The sequence below is a fragment of the Sapajus apella genome, unplaced genomic scaffold, assembly GCF_009761245.1.
Source record: "Sapajus apella isolate SASKATOON/1434 unplaced genomic scaffold, GSC_monkey_1.0 scaffold13, whole genome shotgun sequence".
In the NCBI taxonomy this organism is placed as follows: Eukaryota; Metazoa; Chordata; class Mammalia; order Primates; family Cebidae; genus Sapajus; species Sapajus apella.
Genome location: NW_022436953.1, coordinates 22,520,696 through 22,540,135, shown reverse-complemented (window position 1 = coordinate 22,540,135; position 19,440 = coordinate 22,520,696). Strand labels below are relative to the sequence as shown.

The 19,440-nt window shown below is 49.1% G+C and overlaps 1 protein-coding gene and 1 long non-coding RNA gene across 3 annotated transcripts in view; both read right to left on the bottom strand.

The window, feature by feature from the left end:
* The window catches only part of GRK5 (G protein-coupled receptor kinase 5), a 241,360-nt gene that overhangs the window by 175,993 nt on the left and 45,927 nt on the right, over positions 1-19,440 (bottom strand). The gene's annotated exons all lie outside the window — the stretch shown is intronic.
* LOC116554024 lies at positions 15,002-17,700 on the bottom strand. Its single transcript, XR_004270015.1, has 3 exons — positions 17,119-17,700; positions 16,849-17,028; positions 15,002-16,803 (listed from the first exon to the last, which is right to left on the bottom strand). It is a non-coding gene; the product is annotated as an uncharacterized LOC116554024 (long non-coding RNA).

The following is a 19,440-nucleotide window of genomic DNA, read 5'->3' as shown; positions in this document are numbered from 1 at the left end:
CCCTGCTAGCTGTGTTGCTAAAATGTCAAAGGCAGCTTCAAAAAACCAAAAACACTCTCTGATTCACTTTTAAAACTCACTATTTACAATGGAGTCGGAGCTGCATGCCATTACAACCAAAACCCAGCATGTCCCAGCTCTGAGGTATGAAACTAATCCGTCAGAGGAAGGACAGAGACCTGCTTTAAACCCAAACAAGAGGATTCTCAAAACCTCCTGTGAAGCTAGCACAGTTGTGGGAAATCGGGTCCCTGTCTGAGTTTGCAATATTGCTCACCAAGACGGTCCCCAAACTCCTGCAGCCCTCCCTTTCCTCACTGATGTTGAATTCGGAACGCTCAGTGCATAATGCTCATTTTTACACATGCTCAGCCCTCCCCTTCCTCCAAACGTTGCATTTTTCTTCCAATGAGTAATTTCTGAATGCCTTCCAAATGCACCCATCTAATTTTTTGACGTCTCATTGGGGTCATCAGCCAGAAATAGCAGCAGCCAAAAGCACAGTATGTCATGACTTTAAAACTATTGCTCTGTATGTGTGTGGGGGGGGGGGGGGGGGGTGTGTGTGGGGAGGGTGTGTGCATGTGCATGCCTTAGAGAATTTAGACTGGACCCCAGTTCCAAAAGTCATCATTTATCATAGGAAATAAAGGGTTCACTGTATGTTCTTCTTCCCCTGTATCAACTCTCCTTCATAGTAAAGTCTAAATAAAGGAAACACAGAAGTGAAAGGACTGGCTGTCTCAGAAAGCAATAATGGCATCGAGGCTTTCACCTGGAGGCCTGGTATCCAAGTCTGCCAGAGGTCAGAGAGCCAAGGTGGTTCCCCTCTTAGGTGGCCCTGATCCCGTTTCTAGCAGGTCAAGTCCAGGTCACTGCTTGGAGAAGAGAAACCCAAGATACTGATCAACCACGTGCCCTGTCACTTTACTCCAGGCACTTAACCGAGCTGAAACCTTACAGTCAGGAACCTCACTCCGGTGGTTACAATGGGCCCATGTGCCAGGAACCATGCTCCTGGGCCTACACTCTGTCACTCAATCTTCCCCACACCCAGAGAGGTAGGGACCATCATGAGCCCATTTTACAGGTGAGGAAGCTGAGTGCTTAGGAAGCCAGCATGTGGCCAAACCATAATTCAAATCCCAGGTTCTTACCTGTTGTGCAAAATTGCTCTCTCCAAGAAGGTCTCAACTAAAATGGTCTTTGTTTGCGCAGATACTCTCTCACAACAATAGGAACCTATAGGCTACAAGGGCCAGGGGACTTGCCCCAGGCCACCCAGCGAGAGGTGGAACCAAGGCTGGAACCCTTGGGTGCTGACTTTCCGATCAGTGTTCCACCCAGAGGGCACCAGCTCCCTTAAGGGATGTGAGAGCCCCTCAGCAGAGGGGACAGAGAAACCAAAAACTCAAACTTCATTCAACAAGCAAAAATGAATGGACTCCCTTTGTCTCCAGCTGTGGGCAATGGTCTAGAGGGAGAAGTCCCCAGCCTGGCCCTCAAGAGGCACAGCAGCATCACTGAATGGAACAAACACCAAAGAACAGCCAAGTAAAGTCAACTGTCCAAAGACTCCCAGGTTTCTAACAACCTTGCCACCCTATACAAGGTCAAGATGACACGCAGAGCTCACTGGCTGGTCGCCTTTTGAAGGAAGCACAGGTAAGTGCCCTACAGAAGCCGGGAACGGAAGCCAACACCTGGAATCCCTTGCACACCTCTGCCAGTGTGCTCTTCTGCAGTGCCAGTGTGCAGCCCCACCCCAAACACTTAGCATTTGCCAGCTCTATTTTCCAGTTTTGTCAGGGTCAGACATCTCAAAAATACGTATGGTTTGTGTTTCTGTACCATGAGGGAAATCACAGTCTCCCATGTCACCAGGTCAGTGTTCTAATCCCAGTTCTAATCCCAGCGCCCAGGTCCCCTCCTCAGCAGCCTGGCTGGGTTGGGACAGTCTCCAATCAGATGCTGACAGCTAACCAAGCTTTGCTTCAAACCAAGCATCTCAGGGCTCTCTCACTTATGACACAAACCCAGCTCTAAGGAGCTGAAGTAAAAAAAAAATACATAGGCCAGGCATGGTGGCTCATGCCTGTAATCCCAGCACTGAGGTCCTGAGTTCAAGACAAGCCTGGCCAACATGGTAAAACACCATCTCTATCAAAAATACAAAAATTAGCCAGGTATGGTGGCATGCACCTGTAGTCCCAGCTACTCAAGAGGGTGGGACAGGAGAATCATTTGAACCCAGGAGGTGGAGGTTGCAGTGAGCCAAGATTGTACCACTACACTCTAGCTTGGGTGACAGAGCAAGACTACACCCAAAAAAAAAAAAAACCCATAGGATTGAGAGCACAAGGTTGTACAAAAATCTCAACAAGAAATAATGGTGACAGCACTGAAAAACCCTAGGTACATGGCTCAGCCTTAAACACCATTAAACAAATCACAAAACTAAGGTTGCAAAGTAGGTGACCCATGGGAACAAAGCCTAGAGAAATCAGTTCTCCTGTGAGTCAAAGCCATGGCCCATCCACACTTGTGGCCTGAGGGTGCCAATGCCTCAGCACCTTGGGAGGGCTTGAGAAAGCCTGGGCTGGAGCGTCAGAGGTTGGCACCCTGCCCCAGGCATCCATTACACCATGGATAGATCATGGATGAGTTCATATAGAATACCTTTTAAATGTCACATGTAGCCTGCAGCTCCTGAGCTCCCCTCTCCTGACCTGCTATCCCAAGGTGGGGCAGCAGAATCCCACAAGGCAGCTCCATTTGGAAGAGACCCCATCAAAGCTCCCTTTATGCAACCTGTGACAACCACAACTCCCAACACCACCAGCAGCCTCAGAAAAGGAGCCAGGGCACACATCTCAAAATCGCCCGCCTTGTGCCTAGAGTGGAGCTGCCAAGGCGCCTTCTGGAAATCCACATTCTGTCTATTCATGCATGATCCCATGTAATCTCCTGCTCTCCGACTGGGCCTCTCGGTTTAAGCCACCGGTAGTCCAGCTTTGTTCATATTCCAAGGCATGGAATATGACTGGTTTGTTTGCGGCATTGAAGGGAACTGTTATCTTTGGTTCTGTACAAGAATCCTAGAAGGACTGGGGACAACTTGGAAGGCCATCAGAGAGGGACTGCCACCTCCCAGCCAAGGGGCTAGCCAGCTTCTGCTTGAAGGCCTCTCAGAGCCAGAATCACCCCTCAGCCTGCACAGGCTCCTCCACAATGAAGCAGCCTCCCTGTCCCTCCAGGCCTATCAATGGGAGAACAAGGGACATAGAACTAGGTTTCTACAGGGCCAGAAACCCAGGTTCTATTCCTAGCTCAAGTGGGTCCTCAGGAAGGCTCTCCCCAGAAGGGTCATGAGACTCTGGCAAGTTCATAAAACAGGACCCCACAGACAAGAAATATGACAGGTCAGGCCTTAAGGAACATGCCACCTCCTCCGCTCCCCACTCCAGATCCTGTGGTGTTTCCAGTGCCCAGCTCATGGGTCAGAGCGAAACCCCTACTGTGTGCTGGCTCTGTGCTAGCCCCACCCAAGCACCTCACAAACACTGGCACGCTTAATGCTCACAGTGACCCCATGAAGCAAGGATCTTATGCACCATTCAGTTTCTTTTTCTTTTTTTTTTTTTGAGATGGAATCTCGCTCTGTCACCCAGGCTGGAGTGCGATGGCGTGATCTCAGCTCACTGCAACCTCCGCCTCCTGTGTTCAAGCAATCCTCCCACCGCAGCCTCTCGACTAGCTGAGATTAAAGGCACCCACCATCATGCCCGGCTAATTTTTGTAGAGACGGGGTTTCACCATGTTGGCCAGGCTGGTCTTATACTCCTGACCTCAGGTGATCCGCCCACCTCAGCCTCCTAAAGTGCTGGGATTACAGGTGTGAGCCGCTGCGCCCAGCCTCATGCACTCAGTCTCACGCATGAGAAACACTCTGAGAAACAAATAGCACATCCAAGCTCACACAGCTGATGAGAGCAGAGGCCAGGGTGCAAACCCAGGACCGTCCCATTCAGCATCTATGCCCGGAGCTACCACCCTGTTCAACCGGCACAGGGTCCCATACAAGGCAAAGTTCAGAACATTTGGAACCAACTCTGCTGAAGAGAGCGTCACCATTACATCCAGGAGGGCTGCGTCAGCCTACAGGGCCAGAAACCCAGGTTCCATTCCTAGCTCAAGTGGGTCCTCAGGAAGGCTCTTCCCAGCAGGGTCATGAGACTCTGGCAAGTCCACAAAACAGGGCCCCACAGACAAGGACTCAGAGTGGGCATCATGCCAAATGATTTCCACAGATGAACTCCTTTAGCATCCCAAGGACCTAAAAGTTAGTGCTGTCTTTACAGAGGAGGAAACACATACATATTAGGCAAGCAACTTTTCCAGAGTCACACAGCTAATCACAGTGCTGCAGCTAGGACTGCTACTCCAGTCACACTCCTGAGTCCACCTGCTGCTCAACCTCATCACCAACCTAGTGCTCACACACTTGTTTTTCCCTGACGAGTCAAAGGCCCCACATTCCCCACTTCCATCGCCAAAGCTGGCCCCAAAACCCCCACACACAGCAGTCCAGCACTGAGGGAGTGAGTCGTTTACAAGCTCTGGACCATCCAAGGTCTTCAGGTTCAAGGAGCTGGTGACTCAATCAGCTGCCCTGTCCAGGGCTCCAAATTCCTCTTTGTCAAGTGTGCAGATCTGTATATGCTAAATGTCTGTTTACTAGAGCAAAACAAAGAAGTTGATGCAGGCAAACAAAATCTGTAGGAAACACATTGTTTCAGACAGCCTCTGGGGCGGCAAACAATAGAAGGCAAAAGGCTACGCAGAGAACTCGGCAAAGAGAAACCACCTTGGAGTTCCCAAACCTGCAGACCCTTGATTGTGTTGGCAGCTCAAGGAGACGAGAGAACCTCTACAGAGGCCAGGCGTGTCTGCGAGGGCCTCTCTGAATGACCAGCACCCACAGGGCGTGGAGGATGTGGCTGTACACGTGTGGCCCGGGCAGGCTTCCGGTGGACACACCCTCTCTAACGGCGCCGGCGCCGCCCCAGGTCCTGGTGCTATCTGACAATGTGAGCTTACTTACGAAAGCCCTGTCTGCTATTCAACCACTTCTAGGTGGGTCCTGTTATTATTATTAACAAAGATAAGATTACGACTAATAATAACACTCATGACATTTAAGTGCATTTCGCCCTATCGCTTCAGCCTTGCTCTCAGACGTAGAGTTCAAATTCCACATTTGTGTTCCTCCAGGGACTCAGCATGCCAACTCACTCAAACACAGATGAAATTTCCAGAGCCTTCTTAAGAATGAAGTGGGTTTTTTCCTTTGCACTAGCGTGCCAAGCACACTGCAATCTGAGCTGCTGGAAGGAAAACGCCTATTGTTATACCTACAAAAGCCATGCTTAACTCTCAGCTTCACACCTCTCAGGAGAAACTGCTGAAAATCTAGACACTGCCCCCAGCTAATCTGTTCATTTCCCTAGCATCTGAGGGTCTTCTGCAAAGAAGGCCACACAAACCTGCCCCTGCACGGAGCAGCTTACCGTCCTGCCACGGAGGTCAACAATCGTTCCTAGTTCCTTAGGGGATTGGTTCTGGCCCCTCTCCCCACCTCCAGATGGCAAAGTCCATGGATGCTCAAGTCCCTAATATAAAATAGTGTCATATTTGTATAAGGCCCACGCATATCCTCCCACACACTTTAAACCATCTGTAGATTACTTCTAATACCTAATACCATGCAAGTGCTATACGTACACAGTTGCTATAATGTATTGTTTAGGAAATAATGACAAGGAAAAAAAGTTGGTACATGTTCAGTACAGGCCCAGCCATCCTTTTATTCATTAATATTTTCAATCTGCAATCAGGTGTATCCACAGATATGGAAGCTGTGATACAGAAGGCTGACTAGACATCAATGAAGGTACAATTACACATTTTGGTAACAAGTGGCAAACAGGTGAACAGGGGGCTGTGATGAAGAATGGCAGGGCTGGCAGTGGGCTGCAAAGGAGTGCCACTAGTTAGGATACACATGACAGGCCCCCTGAGAAGGGAGTGTTTGTGCCCAACTCTGAAGGCCAATGAGCAGTGAAGGATGGTGGAGAGGAGAGTGGAGGGGCTCCAGGCAGAGGGAACAGCAAGAGTAAGGTACATTCAAGGTACTCCAATGAGGAATGGAGGAGCAGACAACGTGGGGGAGACTAGCACGAGGCCCGCTCCCTCCCAAAGGCCAACACCCCTGGCTTGGAGCTGGCCAGCCCCCTCCAAGGTGGTTCTGAGGAAGAGGATTGGAGAGCAAACTCAGCAACTTATTTTATCAGTCCTTTTTTCTTTTCTTTTGAGATGGAGACTCACTCCATCTTGCAGGCTGGAGTGCAGAAGCATGATCTCAGCTCACTGCAACCTCTGCCTCCTGGGTTCAAGTGATTCTCCTGTGTCAGCCTACAGAGTAGCTGGGATTACAGGAGCGCACCACCATGCCCAGCTAATTTTTTTGTATTTTTATTAGAGACAGGGTTTTGCCACGTTGGCCAGGCTGGTCTTAAACTGCTGACCTCAAGTGACCCACCTGCCTTGGCCTCCCAAAGTGCTAGGGTTATAGGCGTGAGCCACCATGCCCGGCCATTAGATCAGTCTTGACCCTAACCCTGACCCTGACTCCCAGCATGAGAGCATGTGAAACCCTCTGAACAGGGCCTGCACACATGAGCCCTTATTGCTGTAATTACAAGGCTAACCACATGGGTGCTGCTACTGCAGAAACCCTTGGCTGCATGTTCAGGGACTATGGGACGCCCTCAGGAAATCCCTTTCATGGGGCTGGGGGCTCCCGGCATCCACCTGTACCCATTCTTGCTTCTCACGGGAAGCAGGCCACAACTATTGTCTATTGTTTATTCTCCAGCAAGTCACCCTGTCAGAGAAGAGGCTCAGCTTCAACAAGCAAGGAGAATGCGTCAGGTCATCAAACTTCCTGTGAAAAGTCCCTCTTTGTTTAGAAAAGATGCCGGCTTGTTTCTATGTTTCTGTTAGAGAACAAACAGAAAGCTGCCCGGAAGAGTCTAGAATGAGGTAAGGGAGTTCCAGTCAGCCACTGGCAGAGGCCCCCAGGTCTACCCTGAGCAGGGAACAGATGCCATCTGCCTCTGGGGGGCAGGCCCACGGGAAACAGATGCCATCTCCCTCTACAGGTGACGGCGCCTCCTTTGTTATCTACTCCCAAATCACCCCAAGAGTGAGGCCAGCTGGGGCTGGGCTGTGGTAGATGATTGATGAGTCAAGGCCTGTGTCCTGAGATGATAAGAATGACAGTGATGATAAGAATGACAGTGATGATGAAAATGACAGTGATCATGTTGAGGACAATGATGACAACTGCCATCACAACTACTGCAACAGCAAACACTTCGTCAGCATTTATTACCTGCCATGTGTTAATGATTCAAATCTCAACAACCCTATTATTGTACCCATTTTACAGATGCAAACACAGAGGCTCAGGGAAATTAAGCTGTCAGAGGTCACATCCTAACTGAATCTCAAAGGAGCTAGGATTCAAACCCAGTCAGCCCAGCCTTCTGGCATTCTAACCACTAAATTGCACCTCGTCTTGGGCAACAAAAGTAGCAAAAGGAAGGACTGGCGTGAACTGTGGCAGATCCTCAGACACCAGGACCATCTGCTGAAACCAACAGGGCTGCCCAGAGGCACAAGTAAGCTAAGCTAGGACTTCCCCACCAGTAAATTCTCTTTGCACTGGAAAACACTGCATACAAAAACCAGGAAAATGCTGCACTGGGCTTTGTTTTTAAAATAATCTAATTAGGCCGGCACGGTGGCTCTTGCCTGTAATCCCAGCACTTTGAGAGGCCGAGGTGGGTGGATCACGAGGTCAGGAGATCAAGACCATCCTGGCTAACATGGTAAAACCCCGTCTCTACTAAAAAATACAAAAAATTAGCCAGGCATGGTGGCATGTGCCTGTAGTCCCAGCTACTTGGGAGGCTGAGGCTTGAACCTGGGAGGCAGAGGTTGCAGTGAGCGAGATCGTGACACTGCACCCCAGCCTGGGTGACAGAGTAAGACTCTGACTCAAAAAAAATAATAATAATAATAATAATCGAATTATGTGTACTCAATTTAATGCAAAGTTGCTCTAAAGTTGACTTTGTTCATTCAATTTTCCCATCTGCTACTTTAGAAGTAGGTGAGGGATAAACAAATAGAGAAAATTTCTCCATCTGGGAGTGTGCATGGAGCTGCGGGCGAGGCCAGTGTCCACAGCAGGGACTGAGTGAGTTCCCTGCCACTTAGTGACACACCCTGCAGGTCCCAAACTCCAGTGGGCTCCGGAGAGGATGCTCACTGGGAGTCAGCACAAACAAGGGAGATTCTGTCTTCCTCTTCCTCCTGTCCATAGGAATTGTCTGCTTTTATCCTTCTCCTCGAGGGACCCCATTTCCTATGAGGTAGTGTCTAGGGTTTTGGACCTGGCTGGGCAGAGGGAGGTGGGGAGGGCCCATCTTCTGACATGGGAGCGCCTCCCTATCCCACGTCACTGTTTGTGTGGCTGAGCCAGGGTGAAACTCCCAACCAAAACCATCACTTTCAAAGCACATGCAGAGGCCACCTAAGCTGCCTCCCGCCTTTCCTGGAGGACAGCTCGGGCCCATGAGCGGTGCTGGGCCTCCTTGCTATAGGCTGGTGCGGTGCTTTTATTTCCTCTCTACCTGCTACGTCCTCAGTCCCTTAAACAGGGCCCGTCTGCTCAGCCTCCAGCCGCTTGCCACCCTGTGGGGAGGGCTGCCCAACCCAGGGCGGAAATCCCTTGTCTGGCCACAGTGAGGAACCTGCTGCCCAAGGCCCTGTTATGACCCCACAAGCATGACCCCAACCCCCAGAATGGCAAACTGACAGCAGCAGGGGCCATCTAAACTAGTGCCAGATAACAAAACACAGCCTGGCACGGTAGCTTACACCTGTGATCCCACAGTTTGGGAGGCCAAAGTGGGAAGATCGCTTGAAGCTGGGAGTTTGAGACCAGCGTGGGCAACATAGGCAGTCCTGTCTCTACAAAAAGAATTTTTTTAATAAACTGGGCATGGTGGCACATGCCTGTAGTGCTAGTTACTCAGGAGGCTGAGGCAGAAGGATCACTTGAGCCCAGGGGTTCAAGGCTGCAGTGGGCTGTGATCGCACCACTACACTCCAGGCTACACAACAGAGCAAGACTCTGTCTCCAAAAAAAACAGAATAATCTTCCCACCCCCACCCCACACCAGCAATTGGCCAAATCCAAGCCTAGTGGGAAATCAGCAGAAGCAATAAGAAAAAGCAGTGAAAGCCTCCTTGGCTCCATGGAGAACCCACCTTCGCCGCTTCCTGCTCCAGCCACAGGATTAGATAGCGGGCTCCCTTGGCCAGCCCCACCGGCTTTACTATTTAAACTTGCTTGTCCTTGAAAACACACAAGTTATGAAGGGAAGGAAAAGCTCATTGGAAGGTAGCTGGGTATTTGGGAAGGGCTCTTCTTGATAACAACCAGCACCACTTCTAAACTAGATGAAGAAATCAGACTGCACAGTCCAGGTCTGCAGCCTCCTCCGGTAAACTCCCCAAAGCAATGGGCACAACCTCAGGACAGCTTCCTGGGGGAGGCCATGGATGCCCTCTGTCTCTTGGTAGTGTTCAGCTGAAGGGATGGGGGTCCTCAGAGAACCTCTCTGTTAGTAGGGCCCAGAGAGGGAATAGAGGCAGCTCAGTCCATGAGAGTGGGACCCAATGCAGGTCCCAGATCCTAGACTTTAGCCCCAGGCAGGAACCCACTGCTGAGCAGCCATACAGTTCTCCTGGCATTGAGTGCAGCTGAGAGGGCGTGTGGCAAGTGGTTCTGGACAAGGACCTGCAGGGCCCAGGGCTTCCCTGGAGGCTCCAGAATGCCTGGAAATGTGCACACACCCTTCCAGAGGAGGACTCCTTGCTTTTAGTACAGTGGAGCCCAGACACTCACTCCAATGGAGGTTGAGAACCCTGACTGTATTGGTCAGCTCAGGCTGCTATAGACTGGGTGGCTGAAACAACAGGAATTTATTGCTCGTGATTCCAGAAGTTGGGTAGTCCAAGATCAAGGTGCTGGCCCATTCGGTTCCTCAGTGCAGGCCACCTTCTTACTGTGTCCTCACGTGATAGAAACAGCAAACTCTGGTCTCTCTTCCTCTTCTTCTAAGGGCACTAATCCCATCACAGAGGCCCCATCCTCATGACCTCATCTTAATCTACTTACCTCCCAGAGGCCCCACCTCGCATTGAGGGTTAGGGCTTCAACATATGAAATGTGAGGGTATAAAAATATTATGTCTATAGGCACCAACTTTAGGTCAACACCTTGATCTACCACTTATCTGCTGGGGAGCCTCAGCAAAGGCCTTCTCTACCCTGAGCTTCAGTTTCCCCCCCTGTACGCCAGACTGATAATACCTGACTAAGACAAGAAAACTAAGAAAGAGAAAGCGAGGAGGACAGAGCCCAGCACCGGAGCAGGCCCCCAAAATTAAAGGCTAGTGGGGAGCACTTTGAGATCAGAAACATGAGCTTGAACATGTGGGAAGGCTGCTGGGTTCCTGGCAACACAGGTTAAGATCAGGCGAGGCTACTGCCTGCCCAAAGAGGCCGCTGTGAACCCCCACCAGCCCAGCACGGAGTAACACAAAAGTATAAAAGCTGTCTCTGAGTCGGCCTTCCCAACGGAACACTGAGCTCTCAGGGACACTGAGCTCTCTGTGCCTTATTCTGTGGACCTTAGTTTCCTGAACAAATGATTCTTGGTGGTCAGATGATGGTGAGGAACATCACTCCAAGGATACTCAGGGCACCCCTGGCCAGGAGGAAAAGGGAGTGGGCAGGGCATGTGGCGGGTAAGTGTTCCTTTAGTCCACCCAGGGTCCCTCCCACGGCTGAAGAGCTGTCCTACCCCACTTACAATGCCAGTCTGCTGATCACAGCCCTGCTACCCACATAGGACTCAGGCCTCGTGAAGCACAGAACGTGAACCCCTGTCCGTGGCGATCAATTTCAGATGTGCACACAAAACCCAAGCCCTGCTGTGAATCATGCCTTGATGACGTTTGACATACAGCTACTGTATGTCAGGGACAGGGGGTCTTTCTTGCTGAGGGATGGCAACTTTAAGGACACACAGCCACTGGCCATCTTTGCCATGATGGGGAGAAGGATGAGAGGTAGTAGGAGAGGAAGGCCAACACTCAGAGAGCAGCAGAGCCAAGAGCTGTAGGAAGCAGGAGGCAGGAAACAGAGAAGGACAAACACCAGATGGTAGGACTTGAGCCCCACCCAGGACTCAACTTCCCAAGCACATGTGCCAACAAATGCCCTGGAGGTTTTTGTTTATTTGTGCTGCTTAAGCTAGTTGGAGTTCAGCTTCTGTCACCTGTCATGGGAAGAGATGTGCCTAATCACAATCACCTGGCTGGAATTGAGCAGAACCAGGCTGCAAAATGACACAGAAACAGGTTGCAAATGTCAATGGAGAGCACTCACGGTGGCATGCAAGCATGCGGCTCATTTCGGTAACAAATATAGACTCTCTTGAGGAGCATCACATTTGAGAAAAGCCATGCTGAGCGCCTCTCTCCAATCTGCCTCCTGCCTGCCATCTGTCTTCTCTCACAGAATGTGTGTCATGGAAAAGAAAAAGACCCACAATTAGTGATCAACTAGGTTTTAATACTTGGAGGAGAGGGGGAGAGAAGAGAGAGAAAAAGCTAAGAGCTTGATTGAAAAGGGACTTTTGTTTCTTGTCCAAGGACACTGAGACATTTAACTCAGAAAGTCTGAAGAATCATCCATCCCTGTTTCCCAAGCTGATGAGTCTACAGAACTGTATTCTAGAAGATGCCAGGAGATATCTCACACACACACACACACACACACACACACACACACACACACACACACACACGAGATTTCATGCTTAAATGTTAACTAAACCCTGTTAATGTGGTGAAAAAAAAAATTTTTTTTATTCCACTGCAGGACTACTGAGAGCCTTTGATACATGAATGTACATTGTGACTCTCCAAGAAGGTGATAGAGTAAGAAATATTTCCCAACAACTTTGACCACAGAACCCTTTTCCTCAGATGTAACTATTAATATCTCCTGCAATGGGGTGCCATGGAATAATTTTTAGATGCACGTGTAATCAAAATTCCTTATTTACAGATAAAGAAAGCAATGCTCAGAAAAGCAGAGTTACTTGCTAAAGATCACAAAGACAGCAAGTCAGCGGCACAGCTTGAGTAGGAACCCTGGTTCCTTGACTCCCTGTCCAATGCTACTCGAAGCTCCATCCCATTATAATGATTCCAAAATAATTTTAATCAGGCATCTCTTGGTCATTTCCTGAAGCCAAGGCAAAGTAATATTAAAACCAAAGTTAAAGACATTCACATATAATCTTCAGGCTGCACAGAACCCTATCTGGCTCTGACTTCAGAAACTCACACTTAGGCTGCTGTCGGGGCACCACCTGTGCTTCTGAATTCTAAGAGAGTACTTCAGACCTGTTTCCTGGTGGGCTGATTGGCTGCCAAGTGACTCCATGTGTGAGGAAGAAAATCAGTAATTCACACGCATACATCTGACAACACAAAATAGGTATAAATGTACAGAATGAAAGTGAGTTTCCAAGAATAAAAATGGAAATGTATTAAAGAGAGCAGCATGAAAAGAATCATATTAACATCTCATTAGGTCAATTTTAACTTCATTGCCTTAAATAATGATATTTCCCATTTTTGAAGCAGATGGTTAAAAAATGTTAAAGATTCAGAATCACAAATCAGATGTTATTTGGCTTTTTAAAAAACTGATATCAAGAGAATGTTATATCACATTATTTAGTGGAGAGAAGAGGGCAAGGTCCCTTCTGGACCCATGTTCTAGAATTATGCTGTCCACTATGGTAGCCACTAGCCATATGCAGCTATATGAATTTAAATCTTCATTTATTAAAATTAAATGAAATCAAAAACTCAGTTCCTTGGTAGCACAAGCCACACTTCAAACACTCAATAGCCACACATGGCTAGTAGCTACCATAATGGACAACAAAGATGCAGAACATTTCCATCATCACAGAAGGTTCTACTGGACAGTGCTGCTCTGAACTCTCTGACCCACCTCCCTGGTCACAGCTGGTTGGCCCAGGGAGGGCCACTTGACCCAAGGGCAGCCAACAATGATGGGTCTGCCTATCAGATGACTAAATGGAGGGCTCTGTCCAAGAGAAAAGCAGTGACTAACTCACCAACCAATTTTTCTCTCTTTGGGGAGTCAACTCAACTTTGGGGAGTCAGTTAGCTGGTAGTGGGAACATATGAAGAAAACACAATAAGCAGAAAGTACAATCCAGAGAGGGAAGCCACCAGTAGACATTGCCACAATGAAAGAGGAAGTGCCATGGAAAGAGGATGGAAGGAACTGCTGTCACTTGCACCTGGGCTGGACTTCCAGATACCTTTCACCTGAGACTGGCTGTCAAGGCCAGCAAAGCCAGCTTTCCCTGAGAAGGGGGCAGACTGGAGTGGCAAGGAATTGACGAGGCTCCCGCAGGAGCCCTCAGTCAATGACTGACAGAGGATGGATTCTAGAAACCCAGGCTTCCTACCGGATGACACACCCTTTACCAGCTACCTTCCTTTCCTTCTCCCTTCTCCACTCCCCTGCTGGGAGCGGAGTTTCCTGGGACTGTCCCCCAGATAAACTACTTATACTCAAATCATTGCATTGGAGTCCACTTCTGGGGAACCTAAACTAAAACAGGCAAGGGAGGCATAGTCTGTGTTCCTCACAACTAAAACGCCAAGCCCATATTGGCTCTGATCAATCTGAGAGCCTAGAACATAATGAAAGTTAATGAACGTTCATGCATCACTGGTAAGAATGCAAGACGGTATAGCTCTTTGGAAAGCAGTTTGCAAGTTTCTTATAAAATTAAACATACTCCTACCATGTGACCCAGCAATCCCACTCCTAGATATTTACCCAAGGGAAATGAAAACTTATGTTCATAGAAAAAGCTGTTCGTGAATGCTTATAGTGGCTTTATTCGTAATCACCAAAAATTGGAAACAACCCAAACATCCTTCAACTGGGGAATGGATAAACAAACCCTGAACTCTTGCTCAGAAATTAAAGGAAACTGATATACATAACAACACGGACAAATCACAAATACATTATGCTAAGTGAAAGAAATCAGACTCAAAAGGCCACACTCTGTGCGATTCCATGTATATGACATTCTTGTAAAGACAAAAAACAGACCAGTGTTTGCCAAGGGCTGGGGCTAGGAGTAGGAGGTAACTGCAAGGGAGTCTCGGGGAGTTTCAGGGGACAATGAAAGTGCTCTTGATTGTGGTGGTGATTATATGACATCATGTGTAGTAATTACGTGGTGTACACATTGTTACAACACACAGAACGGTGCACTCTTAAGAGGTAGATGTTACTGTATGTAAATTACATTTTCATTTAATAAATGGGGAAAAAAATAAAAGAAAATGAAGGCAACACTGTGAGCAAGGACCCCAAAACATGCTCTTGGACTAGCTGTGCCAGAGCCTGTCCTTGTCACAGCCAGGGCATGGCCAGAACTGTAGACTTGCACACCAGTCAGAGGCATCCATCCACAGCACCCCTTCACCAGTGGGCTCAGACATTTTGCCCCAACACTTTTTGGGGATTTGCTTTGTTTTATTTTGTTTAGACAGTCTTGCTCTGTTTCCCAGGCTGGCGTAGCTCACTGTAGCCTCTGCCTTCCGGGTTCACTCCTGCCTCAGCCTCCCGAGTAGCTGGGACTACAGGCATCTGCCACCATGCTCAGCTAATTTTTGTATTTTTAGTAGAGACAGGATTTCACCATGTTGGCCAGGCTGGTCTCAAATTCCTGACCTTATGATCCACCCACCTCACCCTCCCAAAGTGCAGGATTACAGGTATGAGCCACTGTGCCCGGCTCCTGCCCCAACACATTTGAAATAGACACACTCTCTCCCACCTGTGATGGTGCCACCCTCACTGGGGCATGCCAGCAGAGCAGTTACATCAGACAGGGGGGCCTATGGGAGAGAATGTTCTCTTTTCCATTTCAGAATTACTGCTTCTGTGTTTCCAGAAGCCACTTAGAAAAATGTCAAATTACCCAGTCTACAGGTGGAGAACGCTGACCAAAGTTTCCATTAGAGAAATTAAAAATAAAAACACTCCCCAGAGAGCTCAAGGAGACACCAGGAGGCTGTAACTGAAGTTAAAATGAATGGAGCATCAGTGGATGGATAGATTAACAAATTGTGGGACATCCTCCCAATGGAATATTGTTCAGCCGCAAAAGGGAATGAAGCACTGAGGCAGGCTGCAACATGGATGAACCTTGAAAACACTACGCTGTGTGAAATTAACCAGATACAAAAGGCCATGTATTGTATGATTTCATTTACGTGAAATATCTAGAATAGATAAATCCAGAGACAGAACCCAGATTAGCGGTTGCCAGGGACTGTGGTAGGGGCAAGTGGGAAGCAATCACTATTAGATTCAGGGTTTCTTTTTGGGGTGATGGTGATGAAAGTGTTTTGGAACTAGACAGTGGTGATGGTTGCACAAAATTCTGAATGTATAAAGACTATTAAATTTACACTTTAAGGTGGAGAATTTTATGGTATGTGAATTATCTCTCAATAAATGGAGGGGGATGTTCAGAAGCAAAATATCCATTACCAGAGACACAGTCACTACCTCAGAGATAGAAGAAAGAGGTGATGGGGTGAGGGATGGGGTGCTGAGGTCCAGGGCCTCACCCTCCCGCCTTATGCACCCAGGGAACAACAGAATACACAGTGTGCTGAGGCAGCAGGGCCTGGTTGTTACTCAGCTGTGTGAGCTCCAAGAAGTTTCCTACATTCTCTGAACCCCAAGGAGCCTTTCTGCAAAGAGAAGAGGGCCTGGACGATGGAGGATGAGGGACCAGGGAAGAAGAAGTGGCTGGCGACTACTGGAGCCAGGACTCCAGACTCCCGCCTGCTGGTTTCACATCCCTTCCTAAGCTGCCAGGCTGGTGCTGTGAGGTGTGTGTGTGGTGGGGGGAGCGTCCAGAGGGAAAGGCAAATCTGGCTGGGAATGCACAGTCTCCAGGCGAATCAAAGCCACTGAAAGGCCAGCTCTGCAGGCAGCAGACAGGGTGGCTCTGGGTGGCTTTCCAGGGACGGTGTGCAGTGGAGGGTGGGCCGAGACTGGGATCCACTCCTGACAGAGGACTGTCAATACCAAGCCTCGGCGTCTTCTATTTGCAGAAAGTTCCAACTGGTTTGCTTGAATAACTACTTTACACAATGTTTGCAGTAGCTTCACAGTCACATCCAGATTACTTACTAGGAAACAGAGGTTTAGCAAAGTGAGAGATTAAAGCCCAAGCCATCTCCTGTGTCACTCCTCCAAGAAACCTTCCCTGGCTGCCTCAAGTGGTTGTTCCCTGGGCCCAGAGCTGCACCCCAGCTTCTACTACCTGGTCAGCTCCTAGAGGGCAGAACCAGGCCTTGCTCATCTGTGTACCTACAACTCCTAGCACAATGCATGAGAAATGATGGCTCTAAGCAAGAGTAGAATTCACCACCTTGTCCCTCAAGGAGCTTGCATCTAGGAGAATCAGCAGGCTGAAGTCTGGTGAGGCTGAAGTCCCACCCTGACCCTGACCTTGGGCAGCCACAGAGCTATCTGAAGTCCCACCTTGATCCTGACCTTGGGCAGCCACAGAGCTCACTGAAGTCCCACCTTGACCCTGACCTTGGGCAGCCACAGAGCGCTCTGAAGTCCCACCTTGACCCTGACCTTGGGCAGCCACAGAGCTCTCTGAAGTCCCACCTTGACCCTGACCTTGGGCAGCCACAGAGCTCCCTGAAGTCCCACCTTGACCCTGACCTTGGGCAGCCACAGAGCTCCCTGAAGTCCCATCTTGACCCTGACCTTGGGCAGCCACAGAGCTCTCTGAAGTCCCACCTTGACCCTGACCTTCAACAGCCATAGAGCTCTCTGAGTCTCGGCACCTGCTCCATGACTCAGTGATAATGAGCCAGCACGGTGTGTTGCACAAAGTGAGTGTCTAGGGAGGGTCCACACCAGTGAAAATCACACAAGAGCCTTTCCAAAGCCACCACTCAGTCCAAACAGAAAGAGCCCCTATGTGCAGAGGGACTTGGAAGGGAGAGGTCATTGGAGTTAGGTGAAATCGATAGGACTTCCCGGAAGGAGTGTCCTGTGCGTCAGCTTCCATCCTACTGGCCACGAAGGCCCCTGCTATCTTGTGTTCTAAGTGGAAGAAGCCTGGGTCCCTGATACCCCTGAGAATAAGAGATCCACCTCTGGCCACAGCTGCTGTCCCTCCAGAAGCCTGTGCCACAGCCCTGCCTGGATCCTGCCTCTCCTAGCAGCTCTTTCTCCTCCCATCAGGGAAGTCAAGGCCACCTCAGGGCTTCCAACTGGCTCATCTCCTGGCCTCCTCCCACCTGATGACCTTACCTGCACATACACATACAGAGCTGCCTGCTCTACTCTGTTTTTCCAGTTTTTTCTTTTATTTTCTTTTATTTTTATTTTATTTTATTTTATTTTAGACAGAGTCTTGCTCTTTCGCCCAGGCTAGAATACAATGGCACAATCTTGGCTCACTGCAACCTCAGCCTCCCCAGTTCAAACAATTCTGCCTCAGCCTCTTTTGTAGCTGAGATTACAGGCATGCACCACCATGCCCAGCTAATTTTTGCATTTTTAGTAGAGACAGGGTTTCACAATGTTGGCCAGCCTGGTTTCGAACTCCTGACTTCAGGTGATTCACCCATCTTGGCCTCCCAAAGTGCTGAGATTATAGGCATGAGCCACTGCACCTGGCCTGTTTTCCCTTTTTTTTTTTTTTTTCTTACAAAATACAGCATACATCCCAATATCCCTGTTTTGATATGTCTCTGCCTGTGAATCCCACCTCCTCCTGGAGACATAGTCCAGAGTCATCCACACTCAGATTGCTGGACTGGGCATCTGACCCAGGACATGGAGCTGAAATAACAGCCTCCGTGCCCCAGTCATCAACTCCCGCTCCTTCTCCCTCCCCATACTGGCCAGGAATAAGACAGCCACACCCACTATACATCCCATGCACAGTTTCTTGTTCCAAGCTGCCTTTCCCATTAGCCTATAAGCCCCAAGCACAAGGACCAGGTCTGCCTGTTCCCCAGTAAATCCCCAGTCCCCAGAACAGTATGTGACACTCAGAGCTGCTGAATGAATAAGAACAAAGTACAAAAAAAAAAAAAAATCTAAAACTTGTTACAATACACTGTCTAAAAACTAAAGTAGGGCAGAATAGACCAAACCCTCCTCTGGGGATCAAGAGACAGGATTTGAGTTCTAGCTGTGCAACCCTGGGAGGGTCATAGGTCCTCTCTGGCCCTCAGTTTCCTTCTCCTTTAAATCAAGCCACTGGGCCAAGATGACCTTTCAGGCTCCCTCCAACTCAAGTTGATAATTCTGAAAGCATTTTTCAAAGGTGCTTAGAATTACAGGAGTCCCCCTTCAGGGGACAGTCACCAGCCCAGCAGGCCCCATGTGTGGCTCATCTTCTCCCGCTGTGGTTGGGTTTGGTTTAAAGGCAAAGTCAGAGGAGACACATCAGCCCTGTTGACTAAAGCGTAATATTTTCCATCAGGTGTCACAGCTTTCTGTACTTTCTCCTTTTCCCCTGGGGAATCTCAAAAAGAGCCCATGTGAACATCTGAAAGTAAGTGTGCCCATGAAAAAGCACGCACGCACGCACACACATGTGTACACACACACACACACACACACACACACACACACACATCCCTGGGGCAAAGAACCACCAGGAACCCAAACACTAAAGACTCTCCAGCCCCCTCCCCCTAAGTCAAAGCTCCAGAAGCCGTATCTGCGAGACGCTGCATTTTTCTGGAATTGTGTCATCATTCTCAACAAAGTTCACTCTCAGGCCTTGCATCCACCCGAGCGCTGGGCTGGGCTGCCCAGAGCCACAATGAAAAAAGAGCTGGCCACTCACACCGTTTTTATGGTGAGCCATGACCTGACCTCCAAACAAGCTGGGTGTGCGTTGGGTGGTGGGGCAGCGTACTGCAAGCACATCACAGCTCTCTAAGCTATGGGGCTTAGACCCAAGCAACAGGCATGAAAAAGAGCAGCTACACGGAGGAGCCTAAGCTTCTGATTTAAACATAAAAGCAACGGATGGCAGGGGTGCTGGGGAGGCTTGCTGGTCCCTCTTCTCCATAGGCTTGGCAGAATCCAGGGGGCTGTGGAGATCAC